This window comes from Pristis pectinata, chromosome 15, assembly GCF_009764475.1.
Source record: "Pristis pectinata isolate sPriPec2 chromosome 15, sPriPec2.1.pri, whole genome shotgun sequence".
Taxonomy (NCBI): Eukaryota; Metazoa; Chordata; class Chondrichthyes; order Rhinopristiformes; family Pristidae; genus Pristis; species Pristis pectinata.
In genome coordinates this window covers 23,505,554-23,518,866 of record NC_067419.1, presented here as the reverse complement: position 1 = coordinate 23,518,866, position 13,313 = coordinate 23,505,554, and the positions used below count along the sequence as shown (strand labels likewise).

The 13,313-nt window shown below is 40.3% G+C and overlaps 1 protein-coding gene across 1 annotated transcript in view; it reads right to left on the bottom strand.

Moving 5' to 3' along the window:
• borcs5 (BLOC-1 related complex subunit 5) overlaps window positions 1–3,874 on the bottom strand; it is a 47,678-nt gene extending 43,804 nt beyond the window's left edge. The window contains exon 1 of the mRNA XM_052030366.1: window positions 3,596–3,874. The gene's annotated coding sequence lies outside the window, so the exon portion shown is untranslated. The remainder of the gene's footprint in view (window positions 1–3,595) is intronic.
• Between the last annotated feature and the right edge of the window lie 9,439 nt (window positions 3,875–13,313).

Below are 13,313 nucleotides of genomic sequence, written 5' to 3'. Positions count from 1 at the left end.
TTTAATGACTAAAAACAACGTAACAAAGTAACAAGGAACTGATTACCCTGGAATTTAGTTTGAGCAGGGAGTTGATTTTTATTGCCAACTCAAAAACCCGATCAAAGATAATGATTTTCCAAACCAAAACCACTGGTTATTATGATGTCAATCATTGACTGGTGTCATCAGGTTAGAACCTTCATTTAATTATGTCCTTTCAAATGAGAACTGAAGATCGCATTAACATTGTACTACAGTTCAAGTTATCTTCAACATGGGATAAATGTACTACAGTTCCTACTCCTTGTCAACTATTTCAAGCTTGCTATCACTAGTCTCTGCTTATAGATCTTCAGAATAATAGAAACATGCTTTTCTGCAGTGCTAACTTGCTGTGAAGTGTGTGTCGGATTTATAATACAACATTGCAAATAAAAGAAAATTGTTTTTGATTGGTTTCACCCTGCATTTCAAAAAAAGTTATTTTGGTTACACTTTACTCAAAAATTCTTGGCAATTGGTTCAGATTTACTGTCATCTAGCAGATATTCCAAAAGCTCCTACATTAGCTCTGTTAATTACATTGATCTGTTTCATTTAAAGAAAGTGCAGATAAAAAGATCACTGCTTCAAAATGAACAGTTTATAAGCCAAACCATAATTTTTATTGCCAATTTGTCTTTTACTGGGCTGGATTGTGCTTTTTTTGTGTCCCCCTACCTTCCTCCCACCATTATTCCTGTGTCCATAAATACCTTTGGAACCTTGACAGTTCAAAATATCTTTCAGACTTCATTACCACATTATCCTGCAGAGCAGAGCAGCCCATAAGCAGCAGCGAGGTCTCAGGTGGAGGAACCAGCGGCCTGGTCACCAGCTGTACTGATGGCCTTTTGACAGCTCTCTGCTGGCAAAGGCCTTTTTAACCATTTTTAAACACCCCCAATAATCAGTAATATTTATATATGAATACAAGTCATTAAAATATTAAAAACTAGTTTAATAATGTAGGAATATTTCCTAAGACACATTTAATTTAAAAAATTATAAACTTTAAAACTGACCAAAGGAGAAAACAAAATTGCAAATATCTTAATTCAGAGTGAACCCACTCAAGTGCATGGGGTTGAGCTACAAGTATCAGCCATGACTGGCATAAGGTTGAAGGCAGCATTCAAAGCACATTGGGTCCTTGAACTCCGTGTGACAGAGCCCTGCCCCGGCTCAAGCAGTCCTGTTGCAATGAATTCAGTTAAGAATGGCTGCCAGGAATTGGGGAAGTGTTAGTAATTTTTTACCTTCCTTTACTGTTGGGGATTATTTAAATGTTGTTTTCTTTTATGAATGAGAAAATACTAAGTTTGGAATAATGTTAAACTGCTGGTTAAACCAGGGGAAGTGGCTTAGCTGGATGTCAAATTTTTTTTAAAGCAGTTTCATAGGTTGGACTTGTTCTCTTCTCCGTGTGACAGGATTCACAAGTAGATCATGGTAAAGGACCTCACCGTTGATGACGTTGCTGGCTTCTTTCATGGGTTGCAGGAAAGTTAAGTGGGAATTAAGTCTTCAAACCAGTGACGAGTACAGGCAATTTGCTGCTGACCACAAAATCCCAGCTATCTGGTTGGAGGAAATTTCAGCTAACCCAGATAAGAAACACACACAACCTATTAATGTAGGCAAGTGTAAAGTGGTCATTACTTTGTACTATCACTCAAAGGCTGTCTTTACCAATCAAATTAAATGATTAGCTACTGTCCTATATTCCTTTGTTGCGAAATTTTAAAAAGCTTAATGTTTCCTTGAGGTCTTCTCAACCCATTTATTGAAAGGAAAGTGAAGATTTGATGTTCAATTTATAGGGAAATGTGCCCTTTGACATATGTGATCACAACAATAATTGGTAGTGACACTCAACACCAGAATGTAAGGGATGTAGCACAGAAAAACAAGTGTTGTCATTGAGTCCAGAAAGTACCTATGGCAAGACACTAATTAATACACATGCTCACACTGATGCTTGCTGGCCAATCTCAATTAAATGACATATTTTATATTGGAGACCCAGTACAGGTAACACAAAGTACCAGTACAGCTCAATTTGTAACACATTCATCTCTAAATCAAATGGTTATGTGGTCAAGCTTCACTCCAGAATGTGTGCATCTAACACTTCCATGCAGTAGTGAGGGAAGGGTGCACAGACAGAGGAGTCTCCTTTCAGATCGGACATACAAGTCTTTGTCTGCCTACCAGATGAATGCAAGATATTCTGGGACTAAATTATGCAAGGTGTTCTCTACAACAGCTTACATTTATATAGTGCCTTCAGCAGATTAAACATCACAAAATGCTTGACAGACTCTGGTCATATTTGGAGCAAGCAAAAACCTTCTCAAAGAGGTAAGTTCCAATACAATACCTTCAAAAAGCAGGCTACTGAATAAAAGGGGCTTAATGGGGAAATTTGAGGGCATAAAGGTATAGCTGCCAATGTTGCAGAGAGATACTTTGGCCCAGCATGTTCACACCGAGCATCAAGCATCCATTCACGCTAATCCTAACAACCCATTTTATTTTCCTCAGATTCTACCATTCACCTACACACACAAGGGGCAATTTCGAGTGGCTAATTAAAACATTTGGGACATGGGAGGAAACTGGAGCACTTGGAAGAGGTCCACACAGGGAGAGTGCTAACAGCACTGGAGGTCAGGATCAAACCCACGTTACTGGCCCTGTGAAGGCAGCAGTTCTACCAGCTGTGGATCTCATAAGGGGGAGGCTGCAGACAAAGGGAGTAGTAAAGACAAGAATTTTAAGATCTAAGTAGACCAGCGAGGTCAGAACAACAGTCACACAGAACAGCAGGCTAAGTGTAGCAGAATTTTGAATGAGCTGATGTTTACAGAGTGTCAATCATAGGATGCCAGTCAAAGAATATTGGAATAATTTATTCTGAAAATGGCAAAACACATTGAGGTTTATCAGTAATTTAGCTAAAGTATATAATATAAATTTTGGAAGAGGGAAGACATGGTGATGGTGAGGATTTGGGGTCAGATGGGGGTCAAATAATCTCAGACCGAGACTGCAGACTGCCTGGTTTCGCCTGTGGCCTGGGAGATGTTGAAATCGGAGGTAAACTTATAAGGATCAAAGGCAATCGTTTTTGTCTTCCCAAAACACTACCTCATCCAAGACTTAATAGCAAAAGACATCTGACGACAGAGGGATCAAAGCAGATTGTGGGAAGGCAAAACGGATCATCTCCATGGACATTTAGAAATTCACATTTGCGGGCTGCAAACGTTTTTCAACGTTGATCATCCACCTCTCCTATAGCGACAATCCTTGCACATACAGAATGGAAGTCCAATAATGCACTAAGACACAAACTATTAACCAAGACTAAATTACTCCCTGCCCCCCAGTTCTCAAACAAATAAATTCAGAATGAACTGTTTCTACTGGAACAATAAGATCCTTCCAAACAACTAACAGGCCCAATTCATTACAACAGAAAGCAATACGTAGCGCATTAATTCCCAACAGGTTTACCCCAGGTTGAATGCTGTTCTGTCACGTCTGGAAACACCGCAAAACCGCCTACCTTTTTTCTTTAAGAAGCAGCGAACGCGTGGGCACTGTTAGGGCTCACAACAAAGATGTCTCTGGCTCTCCGTTTCACGGAAGCGCTGTGTGGCCACGGTTCCCCGACCTTCTTTCCATAAAGAGCGTTTAAAGTGCGCTCACGTCGCGACAGGCGGCGGCTTCTTCGAGCAAACGCCCGGTGTCCCGCGGGCCGCCGGAGCCGCCGCGCGCTGTCCGGGCAAGGTTCTGAAATGGAACGCCGCCACCCCGCGCGCGCCGCCGACAGTAACGGTCGTACACGGCGGGCAGTGCTCGGCGCTGCACTTCCGGCTGACACTCGACCCCGGAGACAGAACAACGCCAGGCAGGCAGCCGGCCGGCCGCTCGCAGTCGTGTGGAGCGCTCGGGTTTTGTTATAACGTGGCCGTCGCGGCTCGGAGGCCGCAACCGTGAGACTTGATCAACTCTTCAGGAGTGCGACACAATCCGAAATACCGGCTTCAGTCGCAGGGTTGCTTGGAGTGTGGTATCCTTCTTATTGTGGATAGGCTGTGGTCTGACATTGTCCAGCACCTTCTGTCATCCGTTTCATTTATTCCAGCTGATAGGCTGCTTTAAACAGTGATTACATCAATCGACTCTAAACACATTTATAAATGAAGAGGTACTTCCTTTCATGTCTTTCAAACCTAAATTATTCCAAACTTGCTATGCTATAAATTCTCAAACAGATAACGCTCATTTTTAAAAAAAGACTCGATGCAGGGTTTCAACCTGAAAGGTGGACAATTTCTCCTCTCTTCCCCACCCTGCTCGACCCGCTGAGTTCTTCCAGCAGACTGTTTGTTGCTTAATTTAAAAAAGAAGTTTTGCTTAATTCTGAAAGTAAATCATATGCCGGTGTCCCTTTAAAGTGTCAGAAAGTGTACTTAGTTGACAGCGAAGGCAGACTTTCCAGCTCCAGGGCACTAGGAGCACATTCAATACCACTTATTACAAAGCCCCCCATTGTGAGCCAAAGGAAAGTTGAGCACGTTGGCCCTGACTCACACATCCCTAGGGATGAACCCAATGGATTTATCAGTCCAGAGAAGAAAAGCCACCACCTGGCTCCTTGTAAAAGAGTACAAAAGCCAAACTAACTAAAAAAGGACATAATCTGAACCAGCCACTCCCAGGAGCTAGACAGGTTCTGTTTTTTTAAAAAAAAAATTACAAGAAACAAAGAGCAAACAATTAAAGAGACTTTCTTAAACTCCACTCTTCGCCCGGGGAACCATCCTTTTGAAACCTACCAACTCCCACTTTAATAAAATGTTCCTGTTTTAAACTACTACATCATCTCTCACTTCCCTTTTTCCTCTGGGTTCCCTTAATGTATTTCAAATACCTTGGAATTTTTTTTTACCATATCAAAAAGGAACTGAATAAATACTGACAGTTACTGTGGCCTCTTCCTCAGAATTCCTTGAATCCTGATTCTGCCCTGTTGCCACCACCGAGACTGCAGGGGTAAAATTGACAAATTTTGCAGCTGAACCATGATAATCACTATCAAATTGTATAATTCCAGTTATACATATTCCAGCACTGCCAGCAGACCAACAACAGATTTTCCTCCACAGCAGTTCATGTTCTATCGTTAGTCCTCTTCAAATAGGTGCATTTCTCAGTGACAGAAGTTTACAAGCACAGTATGACTTCCATGCACACCCTGATAACAACATCTCTCCACTACCTACATTTCATGTCTAACTTTATAACTGACATTAAGCCAAGGAAGATTACAAATTATTCAATGAACGATGAAGTCTGACAATCTTCACCAGAAATTCTACTTCTTGTCACCTCTGACCACATGACAAGATTGATCCAAGCTGTACAAAACCCATACATCCTCAGTTGCTCCACATCCTACTTGTATTTCTGCCACATCCCCCACCTCACAGGTGAGGTTATTATGCATGTTGTCTTCCAATAACCTCGTCACCTGACACTGTACTCTCTGCAGTCTCTCTAGGCAAACCCACCCATATGCTGTTTCCCACTCAATCACCTCCACTTTCACTGATTCATACAGGGAAGTAATTACAGAACATAAAATTAGGGTAGAATTAGCATACATTTTTAGTAGCCAAGTAACATTTTGTTTTATTAACATAGGAATGCCTTGATAAGTGTCAGTTTCAATTAATTGTAAAATTATAATACACACAAAGTACTATGGAACTAAATGCCTACAACAAATACAACTTTGGATCGCTTGATTGCAAAAAAGGAAATCTAAGTATAGATATTCTTATTTAATCAGCTCAGAATTTCTTATTTCAGAAGAAACATTATGGCATAATCACCTAAAGTCATAATACATAAATTTTGTGGTCTGGGACTTGTACAAACCTTGCTGCTAAGTTACAACAGCTGAATAGACATTCTCAGGCTGGTTTTGGCCAAGAAATGTCAGGCAGTTAGGTCGCAGGCAACAACTTCCTTGGGAGAAGGGGAAAGGCAAAGCCAAATGGAGCATATCCGCAGATGTTAAAATTAAACCTTGTGATCCTACAGTTTACCATTAATTACATGCAGCCCCATATATCCTTTGGCAGTGTGTATAGGCTTGTGACTCATTGAGTCACTATAATTTACTTATAGAAAGGTTTTGTATTTATTAAGTATTTTGAAAATCTCACCACTCCAAAAAAAAATTAAGGATTTTTAATATGTTCACATCCATTGTTCACAATTTAGAGGATCTTCAAAGAATCTTATATTTTCCATCCTTAGAATGTGGGTGTCATTAGCCTAGTTATTATTCTAGGGCTGGACCACATCAGAGGATAGTTAAGAGATCATAAAGGACATCTCACAGACATACAGAGATACAGCACAGAAACAGGTCCTTCTGCCACCAAGTCCACACCAACCATCAACCACACATTTACCTTAATCCTACATTAATTCCACTTTTTTTTCCTCTCACATTCTCACCAACTCCCCCAATTCTACTACTCACCTACGCGAGAGGCAGTTTACCATGGCCAATTAACCAACCACCTACTTAAACAGTTTATAATAATTTTCACTTAGATTTGTTTAATTGCCATACTTTTTAAACTGAACTCAAATTGGTGTTGTGGAATTTGCATTCCTTAGGTTTTGCAGCAATGAAACCAGTTGAGATCTCGTCATTTCGCATTTGTTCTCATTTCCCTTTCATGTAACGCGTGTAGGCGCCCAGCAGGTGGCAGCCCGTCATTCTGAAGTTAAAACATTCCACAAAAATCCTGATGCAGGGTTTCAACCTGAACATTGACAATTTCTTGCCCCCACAGCTGTTGCTCGACCCGCTGAGTTCCTCCAGCAGATTGCTTGTTGCTCCAGATTCCAGCTTCTGCTGTGTCTTGTCTCTCCACAGACATCAGGCCTCTGCATTGAAGTCTGGATGTGACGGTTGTTTCCTGAAAAGGGTTTTTCTAGGGTGCATGCCTGAGGCATGGAACACCAAATATTAAACTGAACAACAAGGCTCAAATACAAGCTCTATTATTTTAGGAGATCTACTACTCTAACATTGCCAATATATTTAGAGTCATCACATTATACAGCACAGACTCGTCCAATCCAACCAAGTTGCCTGCCTGAGCTGGTCCCATTTGCCTGCATTTGGCCCATGTCCCTCTAAAGTTTTTTCTATCCATATACTTGTCCAAATATCTTTTAAACATTGTAATTGTGAGAGGATGGGTGAGGAACTAGTTCAAGGATGTTCTCGAAGTCTTGAAAAAGTGTAAAATCCTGACTGGGAATCCCTGGCCCATGTCCACTCAAAACGGAGGAATCACTTCCATTTGCACCAAGAACTTCATGTTCCTTCACTAACAGCACATTGGAGTCCAGTAAAAACCATATAAGAAATGCACTGCCTCCCATACCACCCACCCTCCTGCTCAATCAGTCACTTCCTCCCACCCCACCCCTCCCCCTCGCTTGGTGGACACTGTGAACCTCAAGTCGGCCCCATCGGCTCTTTTACTAAAGTGAGACAGAGAAAATGTGCCTTACACTAAATACCTGCCAAAGGCTATCCACCAACATCCCCTGCTGCACATCACCATCCTCCAACAATAAGTAACTACGTCAAGAATCTGGAAACATAGATCACTTTCTATTTTTCAGGAGCTAGCTCTCAAGAGAGGATGATGTTGATGGTGAATTTCACCATCTTATCAGTGTGCAGCCTTTGGCACTCTGAGGAAAGAACACAATGAGCAAGACCTCAAATACATGTCCATCAGGCAACAGTGACCCTTGCCCTCCTGTATGTTTTTCTGATGGACTACCCACAGCTGGCAGCTCACAGCACGAGAGTAGTGCCACCAACACTAAGCCTACAAAATCCTCCATATGCAGTAGCAGCGTCAGTGACCCAATTTTACCATCTCCTCCAAGGCCAACATCCCCAGCACTGGGGCCTTGATTACACTCACTCAGCTCTGATAGGCAAGTCATGTCATTTGCACACCTAACAACATACTGTCAAAACAGGCACTCTCCATTGTAGCAAGAGGTTATCAGGAGGGGAGAGGAAATGGCTCAAGGATGTTCTCAAAGCCTCCTCGGAAAAAATATAAAATCCTCACTGATTCATGGGAATCCCTGGCCCATGACCACTCAAGATGGAGGATAATTTCTTTTGGCACCAAGAACTTTGATTCACTTCATCAGCAACACAACAGAGTCCAGTAAAAAAAAAATGCATTGCCCCCCCACCTTCCTCCCCACCAAAACAAAAGCACTGTGGATCTCATTTTGGCCTTTTTGCCCATCTTGAAATGGACAAAAAAGGAGCAGAAGCAAGTCCTCAATCCTGAGGGGCTGCCTGCCTTACAAAATAATCCTTCCAGTGGTACAGCCTTAAAACAGCTGTGATTGTTCATAACCAATACTACCTACAACATTTATATTACTTGTCCATTTCTTAAAGCACCATTGACTGCTGTTCATTTACTCAAGCACATTACTGAAACCATAACTGTTCTTCAGGGTCTGATACTTTGGTGATTATCAAATAGTGTGATCTAAAAGGTGAATAAATTCAGGGGTAAAAGGATGCAAACAAACCAGAAATATCACGCATTTTTAATCATTACTTTCTAAAGTAATTTTTTTTGGCAGTTTCCAAATAGTATCTGATATCCATAAACTTTGAATCTACATTGGATTGACAACTGATCTACTACATTGGGGTCACCATTGTTCGGGTTCAACTGTAAAATTATATAATGCACTTAAGCTAATCAATCCAAGCACCATTACCCAGGTCATAAAAGCACTGGGCAATACTCTCACACTATTTCATTTTCAGAATCAGTTTTTTTAATTCATTAAAGTATGCATACTCATTTTAACTAAAAGGAGTGTAGCTCGATTTTTATGCATCCCATGTGTCAGACTGGTTGTTGGATCACTTTCACTGTACAGCAGCTGTGGTAATTTTGCAGTTTTTTTCCCCAGAAATACAGGATACAAGGGACATAGAGAAATGCTGCCCAAAGCCACATTTCATGGTTCCACCCTGCCAGAATATACAGTGTTGGGAGTGGCCCCATTGTAATAGATCGGTTGTCAATCCTACATAGATTCAAAGTTTATGAACATCTGGTATTATTTGAAAAGTGCCAAGAAAATTACTTTGCAAAAATTCTTGCTTCACTTCCAGGGAGATTGTATAAGGAGCAATTGCACTCAATATTCTTCTCTTTTTTAAAAAAAAATGAACATAGAACATGACAGCAAAGGAACAGGGCCTTTGGCCCATATGTCAGTGCTAAACACAATGCCAAATTAAACTAAATCTCTTCTGCCTGTACATGATCCATTCCCTGCATATTCATGTATCTATCTAAAAGCCTCTTAAATGCCACTACTGTTTGTGCTTCCACCACTTCCCCTGGCAGCCCATTCCAGGCACCCACCACCCTGTGGGAAAAAAAACTTGCGCCACACATCTCCTTTGCATGTCCTCTAGTATTTGACATTTCAACTCTAGGAAAAACATTCTGACCGTCTACCCTATCATTTTATAAACTTCTATGAGGTCTCCGCTCGGCCTCTGACACTCCAGAGAAAACAACTCAAGTTTGTCCAACCTCCTTATAGCTCATACCCTCTAATCCAGGCAGCATCCTGGTAAACCTCTTCTGCACCCTTTCCAAAGCTTCCACATCCTTCCTGTAATGGGGCAACTAGAATTGAATGCAAAACTCCAAATGCGGCTAAACCAAAGTTTGTGTTATTTTCAACCAAGGTATTTCAAATATAATCAAATTGTTATCAATACTTTCCAATACCATATTGCAAAGATGGGTAACAAGAAACTGCAAATCAAATCAAGCTGCAGCTTTCTGGAAAAATTTTTGACCAAAGATTTACTTCCAGGAAAGCAGAAACACTGCACAAAAATAAACACCTCTCTTTGGAGGAAGAGAAGACAAATTTCGTGCCAAAAATCTCCAAATTCCTCCTCACTTTCTGAAATGTCTAACTCCCTTGGTTGTGGAATCTCGCAAAGTAATGTTTGAAACTGAATTTTAGCTGATTTTTGAAAGTTCAAGGACCTAGCTGGGCTTAGATAACTCAGGAAACCAAGGATTCTACCTTTATCCTTTAAGCCTATCAGAGCAGGGCAGTTTGTCCAATATGAAAAGTAATGTTGGATACTGCAGCCAGAACCCAATTTAATAAAAAGAACATCCAGGTCATGTTAAAGAAACCTTGGTGGTTTTTTAAAAAATAATTAATGCAGATCTCCTTTCATTGTTTAATTTACCAACTAATTTTCCATTTGAGAAACCATCAGGCAAAATGGCACCAGAGCGTGGCGACTCATTGCAAGCTGCTCTGCAGATCTACTCATTACTTTTACTATAATCGTTCTACCCTGCATTACCTCAATGCACTGTGTAATCAATTGATCTGTACAAACGGTATGCAAGACAAGTTTTTAACTGTACCTCGGTACAAGTGACAATAATAAACTGATAACAATACCAATCTTTATGACAAATCTCCCTTTTGCAGAGGGCAAGTTATTGTTATGTCTGTCAGGATTAAAATCAAAATCATGAACAAGGTACAAAAACTTTTAACTAAAAGTTAGCATTAGCTTAAATGACTGATCAACAAAAACGAAACTTAGAAAATGTTGAAAAGATATTGTTGAACATGACAATGAGCTGCAAGTCTTCTAAAACAACATTGTAACCACCATCTTTTCTAACCCTGGGTAATAACTCATTTAGATTTCCTCATGCTCGCACACTAATTGAATATTGAGGACAATTTTGTAGTCTTTGTCCATAAACAGAAATAAAATAATTTTGAAGTGCCCACTACTGAAACCATTTCCTTTGAACTTGGATGCTCTTGGTATAGAAAATTATGAAAAAGTGTTTAAATAGCAAAAAGCAGGTACAAAATACTTTAGAAAATGGCAAACGATCATATTAACTGTTTGTGTGTAAAGAATACTGAACAGTGAATCACAATCATGTTAATCGATGTGTGACTGTTTTACCTCATTAGTAAACATTTGGGATTCTACTTAAAATAAAATTTCACAGTAATCGCTTTATCAGAGAGAATGCCACTTGGGTATTATCATTGATACTTCCATTAAAAAGGCAATGAATATTCAAGATTTCAGGAGTGCCTTTTTAAGATTGGAAACAGCCTCATAGCTCTAGTTACCCCGGTTCAATCCCAGCCTCAGATGCTGCATGTGTGGAGTTTGCAAGTTCTTCCAAAGACTGTGGGATGTCAAAGGGAACTGGGAGAATCTAGTAGGTGTGGGCTAATTCGATACTGGAATTTAACCTGCAGTGCAAGTAGCAACAGGGGAGATGATGGGCAAGTGAAAGTGCAAGGAAACAGAGGAATAAAAAAAGTTAGAGAATGGGACTGATGGAATTTGCACTGTTGGAAGGTAGCTTGGACCACATGGCTTGAATGGCTTCCTTGTGCCTCATAAGTCGTCAGTGTACCTCGTGGTTTAAAACATAAGGAAAATTATGGAAATACCCAATTGGCCAGGCAGCAGCCACAGAAAGAGAAATAAACTCTTTCTCTATCCACTCAAGCTGCCTTAACCACTATTTCCAGCAATTTTTTTTTATTTCAGATGTCCACAATTGTTCGTCTTGTAGTCTGTTTCATACATCTATACAGCAAAATACAAACGTGAAATATTGATGTATTTGATCATAAACAGACTTGATATTAGCATCGCATGCAGCTAACTGATCAAAATATGAAATTTTAAATGACTTGAAACTAGATAATTAACTTTGCTTTTACAGGCGTTTACTTCTGCTAGATCTAATATTTGTGGAAATATTGAGCATTAGTAACCATTGGCTAATGAAGAGAACAATTAGTTTATACTGCATCTTCTTTCCAGAAAAAAAAGTACAATTATTCTTTGTATTATGAACAAAGTGTACAAAGCAGTATTTCCTGTTAGGGTCAACAATCTTTGTCATACTGATAGAAAGCTTGGGCCATATGGTAGTTGTGTTTTTAAGGGGAATCCCAAAGGAAGAAGGAGGTGAAGGAATTATTCCAGACCTTTAGGGTCTATGGTGAAGATAACATCCAATAATTTGTCAGCCTTATTTTTACTTGGCATCTCCAATTGCTATAATAATGATTTATAATTTTTTTTGAAAGGTTGTAATTTCTGTTTGCTGGATTCCATTCCAGTTCAATTGTGATCTTTAAAAATAAAATTGCAACCCTCATCAATTTCATATCGAACATTTAGATATGGAAACTTGATAAAGTAAAATCCAGCACATTGTAGTTATTCACATAGAACACAGAACAGTACAACACTGGACAGGCCACTCGGCCCACATTGTTGTGCTGATCTTGATGCTGATTTATACTAAATGTCCTCCTCCTGTTTATCATCCATATCCCTCCATTCCCTTCATATTCATGTGCCTGTCTAAAAGCCTCTAAAACACCACCAAACTACCTGCTTCCACTACTACCCCTGGTAACCCGTTCCAGGCGCTTACCACACTCTGCGGAAAAAAATTGCCTTTAAACCTCCCCCCTCTAACCTTAAAAGCATGTCCTCTGGTGTTTGACATTTCTACCCTGGGGAACAGATTCTCACTGTCTACCCTATCTATGCCTCTCAGAATTTTAAAAACCTCTATCACATCTCCTCTCAGCCTCCGACATTGTAGGGAGATCAGCCCAAGTTTGTCCAACCTTTCCTTATAGCTCATACCCTTTAATGCAGGCAGCATCCTGGTAAACCTCTTCTGTACCCTCTCCAGTCTCCACATTCTTCCTATAATGGGGTGACCAGAACTGCACACAATACTCCAAGTGTGGTCTGACTAAAGTTTTATATAGATGCAGCATGACTTCCTTACTCTTATACTCAACACCCCTACCAATCAAGGCAAGCAAGCCATACGCCTTCTTTACCACCTTATCCACTTGTGTAGCCACTTTCAGTGAACTATGGACCTGGACACCAAGATCCCTCTGTACCTCAAAGCTATTAAGGGGCTACCATTAACTGTATACTTTCTCCTTTCATTTGACCTCCTAAAGTGCAACACCTCACACTTGCCCAGATTAAACTCCATCTGCCACTTCTCTGCCCATATCTGTAAATGATCTATATCCCCGCTGTATTCTTCAATATTCCTTTATGGTGG